Below are 16,910 nucleotides of genomic sequence, written 5' to 3'. Positions count from 1 at the left end.
AAGCTCTGTAGCCCAGAGACTTCCATCGTATCAAGAAACAACATATCAGCTCTGACAAGTTTCTCATAAAGTACCTAATAACAATTACAGAAGAGACGTGCAAAACAAGAACCGCCCCCTCGATTAAAAAACAGTGAACACTCCCTCCCCTCCCCCCCCACCCATCGCACGGCCAAACCAATCCATACAGCAAGTCTGTGTGCGACTATGAGTCTGTCCTTACTACAAATCATGGCCATATAGCCCGGTAGCACCCAATAGATACGTGTTGCACGTCCCCAAAACGCATGTAAAAGAGCGCCGGACACCCAGGCAATCATCCCTCCGAAATGGGTTCCAATTCCAATCCCCTGTAATCCGCCCACCGCTTCCAAATTTTAAAGTGTTTTCGCGGGCAGCCCCGCGCTACATAAATGGGTGCCTCTAGTCCCATACAGAAATCCAGCCCAGCTTTCCAAGCCGATATTGGGGGGGCAGCCGCCGCCTTCCAGGCCCTTGCTATATCCCGTTTGGCAAGGGTAAAACCCAGAAGCATCAGATGGCGCTTATAAATATTGCCCCCTATATCGTCCATCACATGTAGGAGTACCAGTTTAGGGGACCGAGGAAGATCCCACCCCAGAACCTCTGAAAGACATGTCAGTACGCCCCGCCAGAACCTAGCCAGTGCAGTGCAGTCCCATACAGTGTGGAGCAACGTCCCTTCATCACACATGCAGCGAAGACAAATCGGGGATGCCACCAAGCCGGCCCTATGCAAACGAACCCTAGTGAAATACACTCTGTGGAGGTATTTGAACTGAATGAGTCGGAGACTCGCAGCGATAGCCGCCCCACGCGGAGAGGCCAGGGCCTCCGTCCAGTCCTCCTCCTCCAGGGGGCCTACATCTTCTTCCCACGCCCCTCGGAGACGCTGCAGTGACGGGGAGCAGTAAGTCACGAGGGACTGGTATATTCTCGAGATTTTGTGGTCTCGTAGGTCCCCCATGAACAGTTTGGCCTCTATGGGACTGAAATCAGCCAACTCCTCCAGGCCCACCAGACTGGGCGAAAGGGCATGCCGGAACTGCAGATATTTAAAGAATTGGGTGCGCGGCATTTGAAAGTCTGTCTGCAGCTCTTGGAAGGATTTCAGGATAGGACCCCGCATGACATCCCCCAGAGTGGAGATCCCTATCGCGTCCCAGTCCTGGAAGCCGGCCAAGGTAGCCAATTGTGGCAGGCCACCATTTCTCCAGAGTGGCGTTTCCCCGTTTAGGCGATTCCACCAACCCATCCTCCGCAGCGCCTGCCGCCAAATCTGAAACACCAATTGTGTTACGCCAGGCAGGGGGCGTCGCAGCGGCGCAGAATACAGGAGTGTATGGAGCGAGTGATCCCCCATTAAGCGGCGCTCAAGGCTATACGCCGGATCCGACCTGTCACCGTACCACCATTCATTGAGGACCAACAGGTGGGAGGCCATATAGTAGGAGAGAATGTCGGAGGTAGCAAGTCCCCCACAATACGCAGGTTTAAAACACGTACGGAGTGCTACCCTCACAGCCCCTCCACCCCAAAGAAATGGACCCAGTATTGCATTCACCTGGCGGAACCAACCCGAGGGAATAGGATACGGATGATTTTGTAGCTGATATAATAGTCGAGGAAGGGCAACCATCTTGAAGATGGCCGATCGGCCATAGAGGGAAAGGGGCATATGAGACCATATTCGTATATCGTCCCACACTCTATTCCATACAGGCACCAGGTTCTTTTCCCAGGAGGTCAACCGAGCGTCGGACAGAAACACACCCAAATACTTCAGCCCCCCCCCGCGCCACCTGGACCGCGGAGGCCCAGGCCCCAGGATCGGCCCCACCTCCCAGGATCCACAAGGTAGACTTGCGCTCGTTCATGAACAAGCCAGCGGTCTCCCCAAACACCTGCATAATACGCAATAGCCGCGGGCCCGTCCTATCCAGTTGCGTAAGAAAGAATAATACATCGTCAGCATATAATGCAATACGATCTGACAGTCCATTAGCCCACTCGAATCCTGATACCTGCGCATCCATCCGCACCCACGCAGCCAGGGGCTCCATAGCCAAAGCGAACAAATAGGGCGACAGAGGGCACCCCTGCCTGGTGCCCCGACCAATGGGGAAGACCGACGAGACGTAGCCCGCCACTCGCACTGAGGCTGTTATATCAGTGTATAAGAGAGTCAGGTAAGAGAGAAAGCGAGGTCCTAGATTCAGTCGGCGGAGGAGGGCGAACAAATATTCCCAACTCAGGGAATCAAAGGCTCGATCCATATCCGCTAACAACAGAGCCGCATGGACCCCAAGACTGCCCGCCAACGCGATAGCCGCATGCGCCCTGCGTATATTATGACGGGTTGCCCGCTGGGGCATAAACCCGGCCTGGTCAGGATGTATCAGAGACGAAATGTGAGGACGGAGACGATCAGCCAGTGCCTTGGCCAGGACCTTAGCCTCTACGTTCAGAAGGGAAATGGGACGATAGGATGCATGGTGCTCAGGAGGTCGGCCGGGTTTTTGAAAGACCACCACCACAGCGTGCCGCCAGTCCCCGGGCAGCCTGCCCACTTCCCTGGCCTCTTCCACCACCCTGCAATAATGCGGGCCGAGCTGCTGGGAGTAGCGCTTGAAGAATTTGTTCGGGAAACCGTTAGGACCCGGCGCCTTACCCGACTGCAGCTCCTGAAGAGCGGTATTTAGTTCATCGACCGAGAACGGTCGATCAAGGTCTGCACTCACTACATCAGCCAGGGTCCTGGGAGGTAAGTCATCTAAAAATCGGGCAATAGCCTCTGCCGGCAAACACTCTCGTGGCGCATAAAGGTCCGCGTAGTAGTCCGCGAAGCTCTCTGCAATGGCCGATGGGTCCGTTAGCAGCACACCATCGGGTCCAACCACACCCGGTAGGATAGGGGGCTTCATCGCCTCTTGACACAGACTATGTAGAAGTTTACTCGATTTGTCCCCCCACTGATAAATCCTACTGCGGGTTGCCAACCACGCCTGACGGGCCTCATCCAGCAAAATGCAGGAGAGTTCCTGCTGCGCTTGCAACAGTTGGCGGCAGACCCGCCGACCCTCGCCACTACCACTTCGTGCTTCAAGATCCAAAATCTTCGCCTCCGCGCGCAGAAGCATGGCCCTGCGGGTCCTACGTGCCGCGGCACAAAAGGAGATATCAACCCCACGGAGCGTGGGCTTCATCGCCTCCCACAGAGACGCCGCCGCCGACACCGCCCCCACGTTGTGCTGTAGATACTGATCTATAGCATCTCCCATGTGCTCCTGGTATTGTGCCTGCTGGAGATTCCACACAGAGAGACGCCATCGGAATGGTCCTCGCCCAGGGCCCGCACGCAACGTAATGGCGACCGGTGAGTGATCGGAGAGTCCCCGGGGGAGAATATCTGCCTCTACCACTCGGCCTGCGTCTCCCCGAGACACAAAGATGCAATCGATACGAGAGAGGGAGTCATGGACCGCCGAGAGGTAGGTGTATCCCGGAGTCGCGCCATGCAACCGCCGCCAAGGGTCGTCCCACTCCTGGCCCATAACCAGGGAGTGAAGCTTCGTAGTAATGCCACCAGCCGGTGCCCCATCGGGCCTTCGCCTGTCTAACACCAGGTCCAGCACATCATTCCAATCCCCGCCAACCACCGCTAGCCCCTTCGGGACATCTGCCCACACAGTCACCAACCTCTCAACGAAACTCCAGGACAGCGGCGGTGGGGCATACACGCTCCCAAGGGTCACAGGCTCGCCCCACAATTCCCCTTGTAGAAAGAGATATCTGCCCTGTGTATCACTCCACACTCTAACATGCATGTAGGGAACTCGCTTATGCACCAGAACAGCCACTCCCCGGGAGCCCCGCACAAAGCCCGCGTGAAACACCTGGGTATATCCAAACCGTTGAAAGCACAGCGCCTTGGTCCCCATAGGATGCGTTTCTTGAAGCATCAGGATATCTGCACCAGCGCGCTTGGCCTGCTTAAGGATAGCGCCACGCTTAATCTTATCTAGCGCCCCTCTGATATTCCAACTCAAAATGCGCAGGGACCCCAAGGAACCCAGTAATTTACTCGGGGTAGCGGCCATAACAGAGCATCAGTAGCCAGACGAGCCTCAACCGCCCCGGACATGACCTGCATAACAACCCCAACCCGCTCATAGACAGTGCGATATGAAAACAACAACTCCCAACCCAACCCCCATATCCCCTTCCCCCCACCCCGTACCTCAAAACCACAGAAGTACCTGTCGCGGCAGGCGATGCCAGTAGACCCCAACAGGGGGCACCACCCCATCCCCACCAATGGATCCCCAAACTACCACCCATCATCCCCTGATCTCCATCCCTTCTTGGTGTAACCAATTGGGATGGCAGCCCTTACAGGGCTCCCCTGACCGCTAACAATAAGCTAAAGAGACACAAGGGTCCATAGATAAGAAGAAATCAGTCCGCCGGCGCCTTTGGATCCGATGCCGGCCCCTTGCCCGTCTGTGCCCCCCCGGACCCGGATCGCCTCCGGGACCTGGAGCGGCGAGACCTCTTCACCCGGCCACCAGGCCCTCCCTTGGTCACCCCGCTCGAGGAAGAGTCAGATTCCCTCCCCGGAGGAGAGTGTGGGCGCAGCCGCACAGTCTCATCTGTCCAGCTGAATACCTCCTCCGGGGAGTCAAAGAAGTAGGTGCGGGAGCGGTAAGCAACCCGCAACCGGGCCGGGTAAAGCAATGATAGGGAAGCTTAAGCTCTCGCAGGCGGGCCTTGGCCGCAAGAAAAGACTGTCGCAGTTGTTGAGTTTGTCTCGTATAATCCGGGAATATGAGGATACGGGCGTTGTTGAATTGCAAGGGTTCTTGGGCTCTGGCCTGCTTGAGGATCACATCCCGATCGTGGTAGTTGAGTAGTTTTGCAATCACTGGCCGCGGCCTGGCCCCCGGGGGGGGGTTTCTGCATCAGGGCCCTGTGCGCCCTCTCAACCACAAAGCATTTAGAGAGGGAGTCCGTAGGTAGCCAGCTCTCCAGCCACCGGGTAAGAAACGCCTCCATATTCCCCGACTCGCACCCTTCCGGAAAACCAACAAAGCGGAGGTTATTGCGACGGGCCCTTCCCTCCGCATCCTCGACCCTGGAAGCCAGGCCCCGCTGTGTAGTCTCCAGAGACGCCACTCGTTGCTGCAGGGTAGTCACCACATCCTCCACCCCGGAGATCCGGGTTTCGGTTTCCGTGATACGCTCCACCGCATTACGCAAATCCTGCCGCAGCAGCATGACATCAGAACCCACTGCCCAGATTTTGGCGTCCAGGGCGTCTCTGGACTGGGTGATAGCCGCCAGGAATGCAGCATTGTCCGGCACAACAGCGGGGGCCCCGGCCACCGTACCGGCGGGACCCCCCGAGCCAGCATATTTGTCCAACGTGCTCTGTTTGGACGGCCCACCCCCGGGCTTATCCCTCGTCATGATGAGGCAGGCAGATCCCCACAGTCCTACTGTCCTCGAGATGCTTCTGCGAACTGCACCCGGGCTCCGCACAGGGCAAGGCTGTTGGCCGATCTCGGGCCGCGCAGCTCGATTAACTGCCGATGCGGCCTATCAGGAGCCCCGGCCGAGCAATCCCAGTCCGCACAGGCCACAAGGATCCCCCACAGGCACTGCACAGCAGCCACTCCGGCCCTCGGGCTTGCCGCGCCCTCCAGGCCCAAGACCTCTACTGGACCTGCACTCGGCTCCACTCCCGACCCGGGCCAGGCAGGATATATCCCCAGACGTTCCACTGGGCGCTGCGGGCACCTCACGCCACAAACCGGCACCTCCACGCACCCCAGCACCCCCACGCGGGCCGACAGCACCGCCGGACCCCCAGGCGGACCCGGAGCGGCAGGGGGGGGGGGAACCAGGTCCGGACACAAGGAACAGGCTCACTCACCCCGCACCTCTCTCGATATCGCCGCAGCCCGACTCGGCTGCCGAATCCCAGGCGCAGTCACCCACGGTCACAGCGGTCCAGAGGGACGACCCATCCACGAGGCACTGCAATCGGGCCCACTTCTGTCTCTCGGGTCTAGCAGCAAGCCAGGACCCCGCCGTATGTAGGATGAGGCGACCCCCGTCTACACGCCTCGGATCCCCAAGATGGCGCCGTCCACCCCGAGTGCCTCGATATGCCGTCACTCCCTCCCCCGCACGGACCGACCGTCCGTCGATCACCCGGGAGGGGTGGGCGGGCCTCCCTCTCAGGATATCTGCCTCCGCCTTCGGGAAATCTCCGGTAGCACCCCAGGCAGGGGGCCTCCCCGCCGCCGCTCAGCCGCGGGATGCGGTCCGCCGATCTGCAGCCGAGGCCGCGGCTCCAACGGCACCCTCAGGCCTCAGCTCCGAGCCTGTCCGCCGCCGACACTGGGGGCCGATCCGGACCCCCAAATCGCGGGAGATTGCAGTACCAGGGCTCCCGCACTTCAGGTGCGGCGGGCGGGACGGCGTTCGGTCAGGGGAGCAGGATAATGGCAGGATCGATGATGGGCTGGACGGAGCTCACTTAGAAGCCGTCCGCCATGTCGGCTTGCTAAGCCACGCCCCCTTTCGTATATTTCTGAATTTAACTATAAATGTGCACTCATACTTTGACGTCTATCTAGTTTTACAAGGACAAATATAATAAAACAATACAAAACAACAATATGGTAAAATAATAGTTTAATACCACAAACAAATTTCGAGGTATGGAGTTATTTAAGGAGATGTCACCATGTTTTAAACTTCGTATGCTGTCACTTCAAATAAGCCATATATCTGTATTTGTCCACTTTTAAAAATAAATAGAAACATGAAGCACACTGCTTCATGGGTGACCCTAATAAGCCTGCTAGAAAGTAATGTAGGGACTGACTCAACCCTGCTACCTATGAGCAGTTCCTTCATGTCGCAGCTTTTTGTACCTTGTCCATCAAACGGCCAGTAGAGAAAGAGTAGTGCAGCAGCTAGCGCGCAGGCGGTAGCAGCACAGCCCCGGGAAGGACCCGTCATGCCCCTTCACGGTTCCTCTTACCTCGAAAGGGGGCGGGGAAGCGCGGGGTCGCGACGATCGCTCGCAGGACTTGGACCATCTGCGCGCTTGACAGGCTGCAACACAACTAGTGGCACCGGCTCCGAGTCACAAAATAAGGACTATCTCCATTAAAGAAAAATTCTGCAGCAAGCTCCAAGTCCTAACGAGAGAAGCCCAAAACACGCTGAAACGTACAAAATCATACATGGCACTTATTAAACATCTCCGCCAAAGAGCCCCACATTGGGTGCCCGTCGGGTATTGCAGCGCCGACCCGACGAGGAGCAGGCCCAATGATGAAGCATGACACCTAGCTGGCTGGGTGTGTGAGGGCCCTAGTTCCCAATGGAGGAATTCCCCCATCCCCTTGTAACATTGGTTGGACCACCTCCATAGTAATAGTTATCCGGGCTCCCTTACCTGCTTAAGACTCCCATAAGGAACTTCATACCCTCTTTTTTCAATTGTCATGGGCATGTATGTTGGACCTTTATAAGCCCATCTGTCCCCCCTTTTTGTTAAAGTAATATGCACGGGCAACCCCCTTGGGACTTCATCAGGTTACCAAAGATGCAAATTGCCTCTGTTGGCCCATTGTTTTTAACCAGATATATATAAAATGTATATATATTTTTTATTCCTCTTTATATGTGTAGCATTCACCTTGGACTGCTTACACTTTGAGAGACGCTCTTTCTTAGACTTGGTTATAGTGGTCTTTGGATTTTTGAACACCTGGTATAACAATTAGTTTTGTTTCTGCACCACTTGTAATACCAAACAATCTTAGCGAACAGCAGTACACACCTACTATAGTGGATTCACCTTATACTGCTTTAATAGGCTGTTAATGGTTAGCACACTCATTTTGGCAAGTTAAATGATTCAAGAGAGGAGTATTGTTACACAGTTACCACACATAGCGCCTTATCGAGGATTCTGTAGTATAAAGGTTTTTTCGTTTTTCACACACCACTTAAAGATGGCCGACATGGTTTCTCCCGTTTTTGAGTGGATGATGTGCTGAGTCGCAGGTGTTTGCGTGCAGTTCCCAATTGGGGGCCGCCCCGCCCATTTCCTGGAGTCGGTGGATATTTCGGCACAAACTTCAGCTGATTGTAGCCATCCAGTTCCACCGGCGGAGGGGTAGGTCTCACTGTTGGACTCCGTCCTAACCAGGTGAGCCTTAGCTCATTCACGAGCGGTCCCGGCCCCCCTGTTGTAATGTCACTGAGGTTCTGGCTATGAGTGAGAGGCGGCGGTATATGGCGGTAAGCTAGCACTTCTAACCATGAGTTAACCACCCAGAGTACGAACCACGTACACAGGGAGATGACCCTCTCGCACCCTCTACCCTGGAACCCAATAGAATGGTGTTTTCTAAAACGACCTAACAGACAGGGGGTGCGTTGGCTCTCCAGTGTTCTGACTTCTTTGGGGGCCTGTGTTCAACTCCTCTCAGGTTTTGGTGTGTCGCTTACATTACGCTGCCCTCCCCGCCATCTACCTACAATTGTTGTTTTATCACAGATATCTTCTTTAATCGATTTGTGTTTGTAATTAATTGGTGACTTCTTCAACCATTTTTGCCCTGTAGGACACTACATGATAGGTGTCCTCAGACCCGCCGGCAAACCGCTGAGGCATAATTCCTACAATAGTAGGTGAGTTCATTTGCCACCATTTTCATGACTAGTCTGAGCCCTGTTTTTAATTTTAATTTTCTTTATTATGAGCTCACTGTAAGCCTCCCAAGATATGTTGACACTTTATTATGCAACATTATGTAGCATGATTGCTCATACTTAGGGTCTTTTATTTTACACCAAATAATTGCAGTGTTGAGAGAGTCGTTACTACTACAATGTTTACACAGATGTATACGAATATGTTTCTGAGTATCTATTATTACCCTTCTATAGGTCGTCCTCCATCGCTGTGGTCACTATTCCCACAATTTGATCATTTGGGAGGTAGGTGTTTCCACCTCGCCATGATGTGCAGATGCATTTTATGTGGTCCTGAAGAATTGCCATTCGATCCTCCTGACGAGCGAGGCAAGAAACATGTTGACCGATATAATTACGAGTAGAGCGTAAATATCCTGATTCATCACAGTCACATATACACTACTCTACCTTTATTTTAATGAGGCAGGGAACCTATTTGAATAAAGGTCTTTTATTGGATTCCCTTACCTTTTTTAATCACTGCACACACTTATTCACCACATTTACTCACATTGGGCCCCTCACCCCCACTACACCAGACGGCGTGGAACAAAAGATCTCCGCCAAAGAGCCCCACATTGGGTGCCCGTCGGGTATTGCAGCGCCGACCCGACGAGGAGCAGGCCCAATGATGAAGCATGACACCTAGCTGGCTGGGTGTGTGAGGGCCCTAGTTCCCAATGGAGGAATTCCCCCATCCCCTTGTAACATTGGTTGGACCACCTCCATAGTAATAGTTATCCGGGCTCCCTTACCTGCTTAAGACTCCCATAAGGAACTTCATACCCTCTTTTTTCACTTATTAAACAAGCCCAGCGGTCGGCGGAGCGTGGCGCGCGCGCGCTTGGGGGCGTGTGCGTCTGCGCTTCTCAGAAGCGCGTCCACAGACCCCGATCGCTGCTCGTGCCCTGGTCTGTCTCCCTTGAGAGGCATCACGATAACAATAGTTCTCGTTGGCGGCAGCGCTTCGCGCTGCAACGCCAGCGAGACCTAAAAAGGGAAAAACATGTGAAAGTGTTTTGTGTGTTTTTTAAAGAAACAGCTTAGATTGTAGAAGCAACGCAGGACACAGCAGTGAGATGCAACACAGAGGGTGCAAGGGTAAGCCAACAACACCGAATGAGAGCAATGCAGAGTGTCTTGCGCAGAAAAGCAAATGGGGGAAGAGAGAGAGGAGGAGCTGGGTAGAGAAGCAGACAGGCGAGAAAGCTACACAGGGCGGAAAGCAGACAAGGGTGATCTCATCACAGAGTGGCTGGAAGAAGCACGCAGGCAAGAGAGAGCGACGCGGAGCGCAGCGGATGGAGAGAAGTACAAAAGGGAGACCGCTAGAAAACACATGCACTCTATTGGCGTGCTTAACCAAAAATGAAACAAGATAGTGCTGTGAAAGTGCAGCGCTACACTTACTCTAGTGCAGCAAAGAAAAGCGAATCAAAACACACAACACGAGGGACCAATAAGGAGAGCTAACTAAAAAACCGAAGTGTGGCCAATCAGGTGCGCCTATTACGGCACGGAAGTAGCGCTAGGTTGTCACCAAACTCGAGGGTTAGGGGGAAGAGTTCTTTTCCAGAGGAGAGCGGAGCGTTAGCCTTCGGTTGACACAGTGGGCCTCAGTGTGAAGGAGCTATCAATCCCTCATCGTGATCACTCTAAAAGCGAAAGTGATCGTGATGACGCGCGCTAGGGATGCGCGCGCAGCAGCGGGGGGAGGGGTATGGTGCTGAAGGCTGGCGCAGGAAAGGCAGATGGCTGGGCGAGAAGGGAGGGGGGAATGCGGGCAGCAGCTGTGCGCGTGCATGCCATCGTGCACTGTAGCTTGTCCCCAGCACAAAAATGTGGGTAGCATTTTCGAAACCCACCTACTAAATGTCTCGCCAGACCAGCGCATGCGCTGGGTCAGGTGAGACCTAAAAACACCTAATGATATGAAAAAGATTGCATATATAGGTTTCAGGCGAGGGGGTGCCGCGGTGGGCGGGGGGGGGGTGGATGTAACAGGTTGTATCCAGATTGACTAAAAGCCTGATTAGATCACGAGTCTCCAGGTGCCAAAATCAGCAGCTTAGTCAATAAACACAACTCCTTGAAAGTCCCGAGGTGTGATGCATTCTGGGAATTGTAGTCTTGGCCCCAAATCAAAGACATTACAGTACCAGACTACAAGAAGTACCAAACGTGCCAGGGAATGAAAAAGAGATCGTCAGCTTTCCCTTCCCAGGGTAGAAGAGTTCCCTGAGGCCCCCATTACAAGCACCTCGAGGTTATAAGAGCCACAGAAACGCTTTGTGGCCAGTGTTTTCTGGCACTCATTTCTGAAAGCAGGTGAAGTGTCCAAGTGCAATAAAGGAAAATTACCAAAACATGTACGAATCGTGTGATTCCCAGGGAATTCTCCAAAATCATGTCATCAGGAGTGCTTCTTAACCACCTGGAATTACCAATGGCCGCAATATTGTTGATTAATTCCTAGGAGAAAGAGAGGGGGTGCCTGGCTGTTTTATGGGCCCTCCGGATGGAACCTTAAATTCTGTCTTCTTTGCATTCTGGGATTTGTAATTTTACAACATCCATCGGAAATGCAAGTCTTGCAGAACTTCAGATCTCTATAATAGTAGTCAAGCTCCTAGATAAAGCAAAGGACACTACGGTGAACAAAGCAAGTACATTTTATTACAGAGAGCCAATATTTCCCAGGTAGGAGTGGTTGGTGTTTCTAGCCCAGGCATTCTAGTTCTTTGTATTCTGGTAATGTGGGAGGGTGGGGATGTCTCAGCGACATAACACTCACCTCACACATCTGAAGGGCAGAGCAGCAGAGACTGAACCCTGGCAAGCTCCCCCCCCCCCCCCCCCCTTTTCTGCGGTCGGTAAAGTGAGTATCATCAAACGGTTACTTACAGAGCCCGAGAGCAGGAGAAGCTGAGATAAAAATAGTGTTACAGTTCCGGGGTGTATGATGAGAACAACTTATCTAACAGACAGCAAATGGAGTAGGTAACGGCTCAAACACTCAACAAAGCGATAGAAAAAAAAGTTGAAAATGATGGTTCGCACCAACCTTGGACCGCGAGAGATGTATATTCACGGCGCTGCCCAGGACACAAATAATAAACCGGCTTTCGTCAACTTTTCACGCGAGGAGGCGCGACGCCGGGGCCCGTCCTCGGATGCCTACAGCTGTGGGGGGAGCACACTGGCAGTTTTCGGAATCCTGGGCTGGGGGAGCAGGATCAGGGGGCTGAGTTTACAGAATGCAGAGGTCAGGATGCTAGTCTGCGGCTTGAAACACGGTCCACAGAGGACTGGAGAGCACTCCGTGGGTGGGGGAGGAGGCGAAAATGCGCCCTGGGGCGGTCGGTGTGTTTGTAGTGCTGCCTGGAAGTGCAGGAAAAGGGAGGGGGAACAGTCGTCGCTGTGGGGTCCCCGTACCTGACGAGGTGGAGGCCGGGAGAGGCGAGGAGGGTGGAGAAGGGAAGGCAAGTCTGCACAGACCAGTGGGCGGGATCGGCAGGGCACGGCGTGCCCCTACTTCTTTAATTCTATAGATTCCGTTTTATTTTGAACATGCCTCCCTGAATGTAAGAAATATCCAAGGCCTGCAGAGAGGGCTCAGCATTAGTGGCTGTTCGGGGACGGGCGGGCAGCAGAGAAGGAAAAGGTCTCCGTCTCTTGCTTCCTGCCCAGACAATACAAGGAAGGTGTCCGCTTCTGCTCCGCCGCTGGCAGCTGCCCCCCTCTTTCTTCTAGCTTCTCCTCACTTACCGAAAACCGTGAGTGACTCAAGAAATGGTTCTCACCCTCTTTCTTCCTGTCGTTCATTTGTTCCCCTGTGAAATAGATGCAAAAAAGAAAACCACTTTTGCTGGAAATGCCGTTTTTGACATTTTCCTATTCCAAAGTGCAGCCTCGGAACTAAAAGGTTCAAAATATGAAAAATAAATAACTATATAAAGCAAGACACAGTGTTCTTAAAGCGGCCAGATTGATTTATTCACACCCAAACACATGAACATCACTTGACAGAGTTTGCCAGTGAAGCACTACTTTTGTTTTCTTGTCTTTCTTTGAACAACATTGTTTCCCCCCGGTGGGGGAGTGCACCAAACCTGGAGGTACTGCAATACCTGCTTGATGGGTGAATTGGAAAACAAAATGTGTATGGTGGCTTTGTGTTCACGAATTACATCTTTTTAAACCATACTGCTTACGTTTTGTATGGATATAAGCAATGGGCATTGAAACAGGTCCCTTCTGGGCCCTGTAGTCATGGCCTTAACTTTTCTGGCAAAAATACTCGTTGATTTCTGATTAATGACTGTAAAAGCATTAAGTTCACCATGTTGTTCCTGCTTACATTTCACATACTTTACTTTAAGTTTGCATTCCCTATGAGTGTTTGCTTTTTCCCGGGTGGTGTTACTTTTTCTTTTAGGCAGCATATTGCTCTTGCCTAGTGCGTAATTTGGATTGAGTCGCATCCAGTTGTTTATAGCAGGTCAAATTGGATTGTAGATGAAGGCAGTGTGAATTTTTCTCAGTGGGGCAGTATGGTGTTCAGTGAGGGAGCGGATGTAGCACTGTGGTCAGAGCTGCCGAATTTAGAACAGGGGAACCAGGTTCAGCCTTCATGACCAATCCCCCAAACCATTCTCCTGAGGGATCACATTCCCATGCTAGGCCTTAGAAGTCCCCGCAAAACCGGAGAAGCCCTGGTGTCTTAGCACCAGCAGGTGGACACTAGCAGTGGCAAGTGTGGGTTCACCTTGAAGGCCTGTCCGCCACAATTAATTGTGAAGTTCACCTCCAGTCTTGCGGGCAGGCCTACGAAGTAGAAGACCCTAGAGCAGGGGTACTCACAAACTTTCTCTTGGGGGCCAAATTTACCGTGTGGTTTGTGGCCGAGGGCCGCACCTTGGGGGCGGGGTCATTGGGGGAGGGAGCGGGGCTAGCGCAACCAAAAAAAACTGTGACCATGAGGTGGAACACAGGTCCTGCAGCGGATGCCTTCGTCCACTGAGCCACCGGACCCGGCATACACATATCTCTCTCTCTCTCCCTCTCTCTATCTCCCTCCCTCCCTCCTCCGTCTCCCTCCGTCCTCCGTCTCCCTCCGTCCTCCGTCTCCCTCTCTCTCCCTCCGTCTCCTTCCCTCTCCCTCCGTCTCCCTCCCTCCTCCGTCTCCCTCCCTCCTCCGTCTCCCTCCCTCCTCCATCTCCCTCCCTCCTCCATCTCCCTCTCTCCTCCGTCTCCCTCCCTCTCTCCTTCTATCCATCTCTCTCCCTCTCCGTCTCGGTCTCCCTCCCCCTCTGTCTCCCTCCCCCCTCTGTCTCCCTCCCTCTCTCTCTCCCTCCCTCTCCGCCTCCCTCTGTCTCCTCCCCTCTCTGTCTCCCCCCCTGTCTCCCTCCCTCCCTGTCTCCCTCCCTCTCTCTCTCCCTCTCTCCCCCTCTCTCTCTCTCCCTGTCAGTCTCCCTTCCTCTCCCCGTCTCCCTCCCTCTCAGTCATGGTTACCTTTTTCCTTTTACACTCATTATTCTGAAATTAGTGAGTGCTTTTGCATGAAATGGTAAGGCCATGACTACAGGGCCCGGAAGGGACCAGTTTCAGTGCCCATTGCTTATATTACTTCAAAACATAGGCAGTATGGTATAAAAAGACCACATTCGTAAACACACAGTCGCTGTACACATTTTGTTTTCCAATTCACCCATCAAGCAGGTATTTCAGTACCTCCAGGCAAGGTGCACTTTCCCACACAGGGAAAACTATGTTGTTCAAAGAGAGAGGAGTAAACAAAAGTATCACTTCACTGGCAAACACTGTAAAGTGGCACTAATGTGTTTAGGTGTAAATAAATCAATCTGGACATCTTGCAACCACTCTGTCTTGCTTTAATTAGTTATTTATTTTTCACATTTGGAATGTTTTATTTCTCTCCACCCGGAGGCTGCACTTGTGTCAGAAAAAGACAACGTACCAGCAAAAATGTTATTCTTTTTTGGATCCATTTCACAGGGGAGCAAATAAACGAAAGGAGGAAAGAGAGGGTAATACCCGTTTCTTGAAGTCTCGGTTTTCATTAAGGAGCGAGATAGAATGAGAGGGAAGACTCGGAGGCTTAGATGCCGTCACCGTGGCGTGTGCGCGCACAGCTTAATTTATGGGGACTTGGGGAGGCTGAAGAGGATTGCTTCCAGGCGCAGCCGTCTCCCTCGCTTAGAGTGAGGGGGCCCCTGAAGCGTGGGGGCCTCCCGCACCACAGGGGCTGCGTTATGCCCCCTGCAGCTGAGGCAGCTTCCCTTCCAGGGCACACACACAGCCCCACTAGTACTTCACTGGTCTTTAAGAGACCATTTGCATGATAACAAGGCTTTGTTGTATTTCACCTCTTAGCGCCCCAGCAGCTACACTCTGACTATCGCTTGAATCCCCGGGCCCCCACAGAGCAGAGTCTGTGTTTGCTGACACTGTTAAACAAACACCGGCACGATGTCTGCAAGGTCCGCGGGCCGCCAAGAAAGGCTTGCCGGGCCGCTGGCGACCCGCGGGCCGTACTATGAGTACCCCTGCCCTAGCGCAACAGTGACTCTGTCACTGAGGTCACAAGACCCCTGAGGAGAGCTGGCTCTAGGGCGGTGCGACCGGTGTGACCGCAATGGGCGCTAACTTTTAGTGGGGGTGTCGTATATTAAGGTTTTAAAAGCACTTGCGGCCTCCTTCCTGGCCTCTGCAATTTTCGGCAATAATAAAAATGTCATGATCACTCCTGTGAACTTCTTCCTAGAGCGAGATCGGAGTTTTGTCTAGAGGAAGTTTTGACTCATGAAAAGATAGCGCAGGGGGTTAATGTGTCTGCTGCAAAGAACATGCACAGCGCGCATAATGTAAATCGGTCAGTGGGTTACTGCCTTTGTCAGTGAGATCCTTTTGTTACTTGCACTTTATAAATTGAAATCCTAACAAAGAACTGTGAGCTAATAACTTTCATCTAAGAGCTGCATACAAACTGCAAGGTATAAACTAGAGCGTTACGGTTTTTTCCCTAAGCCTTTGATTATCCAAATGTTGCAAAAAATGTTCATTTGGCTAAAAATCAATTATGATTATTAAAGAGAACCCCCAACCATAGTATTAAGTTTTAAAGTCTGAGTTTGTGTTTCTCCAGATCAATCACTATTAAACTATACTGCCTACTAGTATGGTTCTCATGTGACTCCTACACCTTGTAGTCCTTTGTCATATGTAACATTTCCTATACAGTGATTTATACACGTAAAATTCATTGTCTCTGTGTATATTGCTAACAACACAAACTCCATGGCTCCGAAACAAATGGCTTCTGCTTCCATTTTTAAGCATATTTGGGACATTCTGTGATTAGAAACATATCCCACTTTGTGAATATATTTTAATGTCAATAACTCATATTAATCGTTAAATAATCATGTGTATCCATTGAATGAATTAAATAACATAATAAGCTGTAACTGGTCAGTGAAATGCCAAACAAATACTAAAGATTGGGGTGTTTTACGCATCCTGGCCACACCTCTAACCCCGCCCACTGATCCCATCCTTGGGTTATTCCTGCCCTATGATTCTCCGCCCACAGTTCCCCTACTGTTTTTTCCCCCACTTAGACCACTGGCACAGACGCCCCAAACCCCCCCTCCTCTTCTCCCCCTGGGAAGCAAACTCATGCATGGGGCTGAAGGGGTTTGACACTGGAGCTGCCCCTTCCTCCGACTCCCTGGCCAGCACTGTGGGGCCCGCAGCAAGGGTCCAAAGCCGGCTGCCTTTTAGTTTCATTCGGCGGCGGGTCGTGAGGAATAAAGAGGGGGCTACGCAGCCCCCATCCTCAGCACCGATGGGTGGGGGGGGGCTTCGAGGAGATCGCATGTTCACCTTCAGTCAGACTCCGGTCCCGCAAGGAGCACAGAAAGTGCTGTTCAGAAATGCGGTCGAGCCAGGCTAGAGTGTAACAAATCGAAACACGGAGGCCCGACAAAAGGACCCCCCCCAAAAATGACAACTGCAGTTAACATGCCGATAACTAAACCTACAAGTTATTCCTCATTCCACCACATTAACCTTTAGAGACT

At 52.6% G+C, this 16,910-nt stretch overlaps 1 protein-coding gene across 1 annotated transcript in view; it reads right to left on the bottom strand.

The window, feature by feature from the left end:
* LOC146868749 (uncharacterized) overlaps window positions 1-12,178 on the bottom strand; it is a 227,555-nt gene extending 215,377 nt beyond the window's left edge. Inside the window, exon 1 of the mRNA XM_085613716.1 lies at window positions 11,870-12,178. The gene's annotated coding sequence lies outside the window, so the exon portion shown is untranslated. The remainder of the gene's footprint in view (window positions 1-11,869) is intronic.
* Window positions 12,179-16,910: the final 4,732 nt, after the last annotated feature.

The sequence above is a fragment of the Triturus cristatus genome, chromosome 1_2 (assembly GCF_964204655.1).
Source record: "Triturus cristatus chromosome 1_2, aTriCri1.1, whole genome shotgun sequence".
Classification (NCBI taxonomy): domain Eukaryota; kingdom Metazoa; phylum Chordata; class Amphibia; order Caudata; family Salamandridae; genus Triturus; species Triturus cristatus.
Note: the sequence above shows the minus strand (reverse complement) of the source record. Positions and strands in the feature narration are given on the sequence as shown.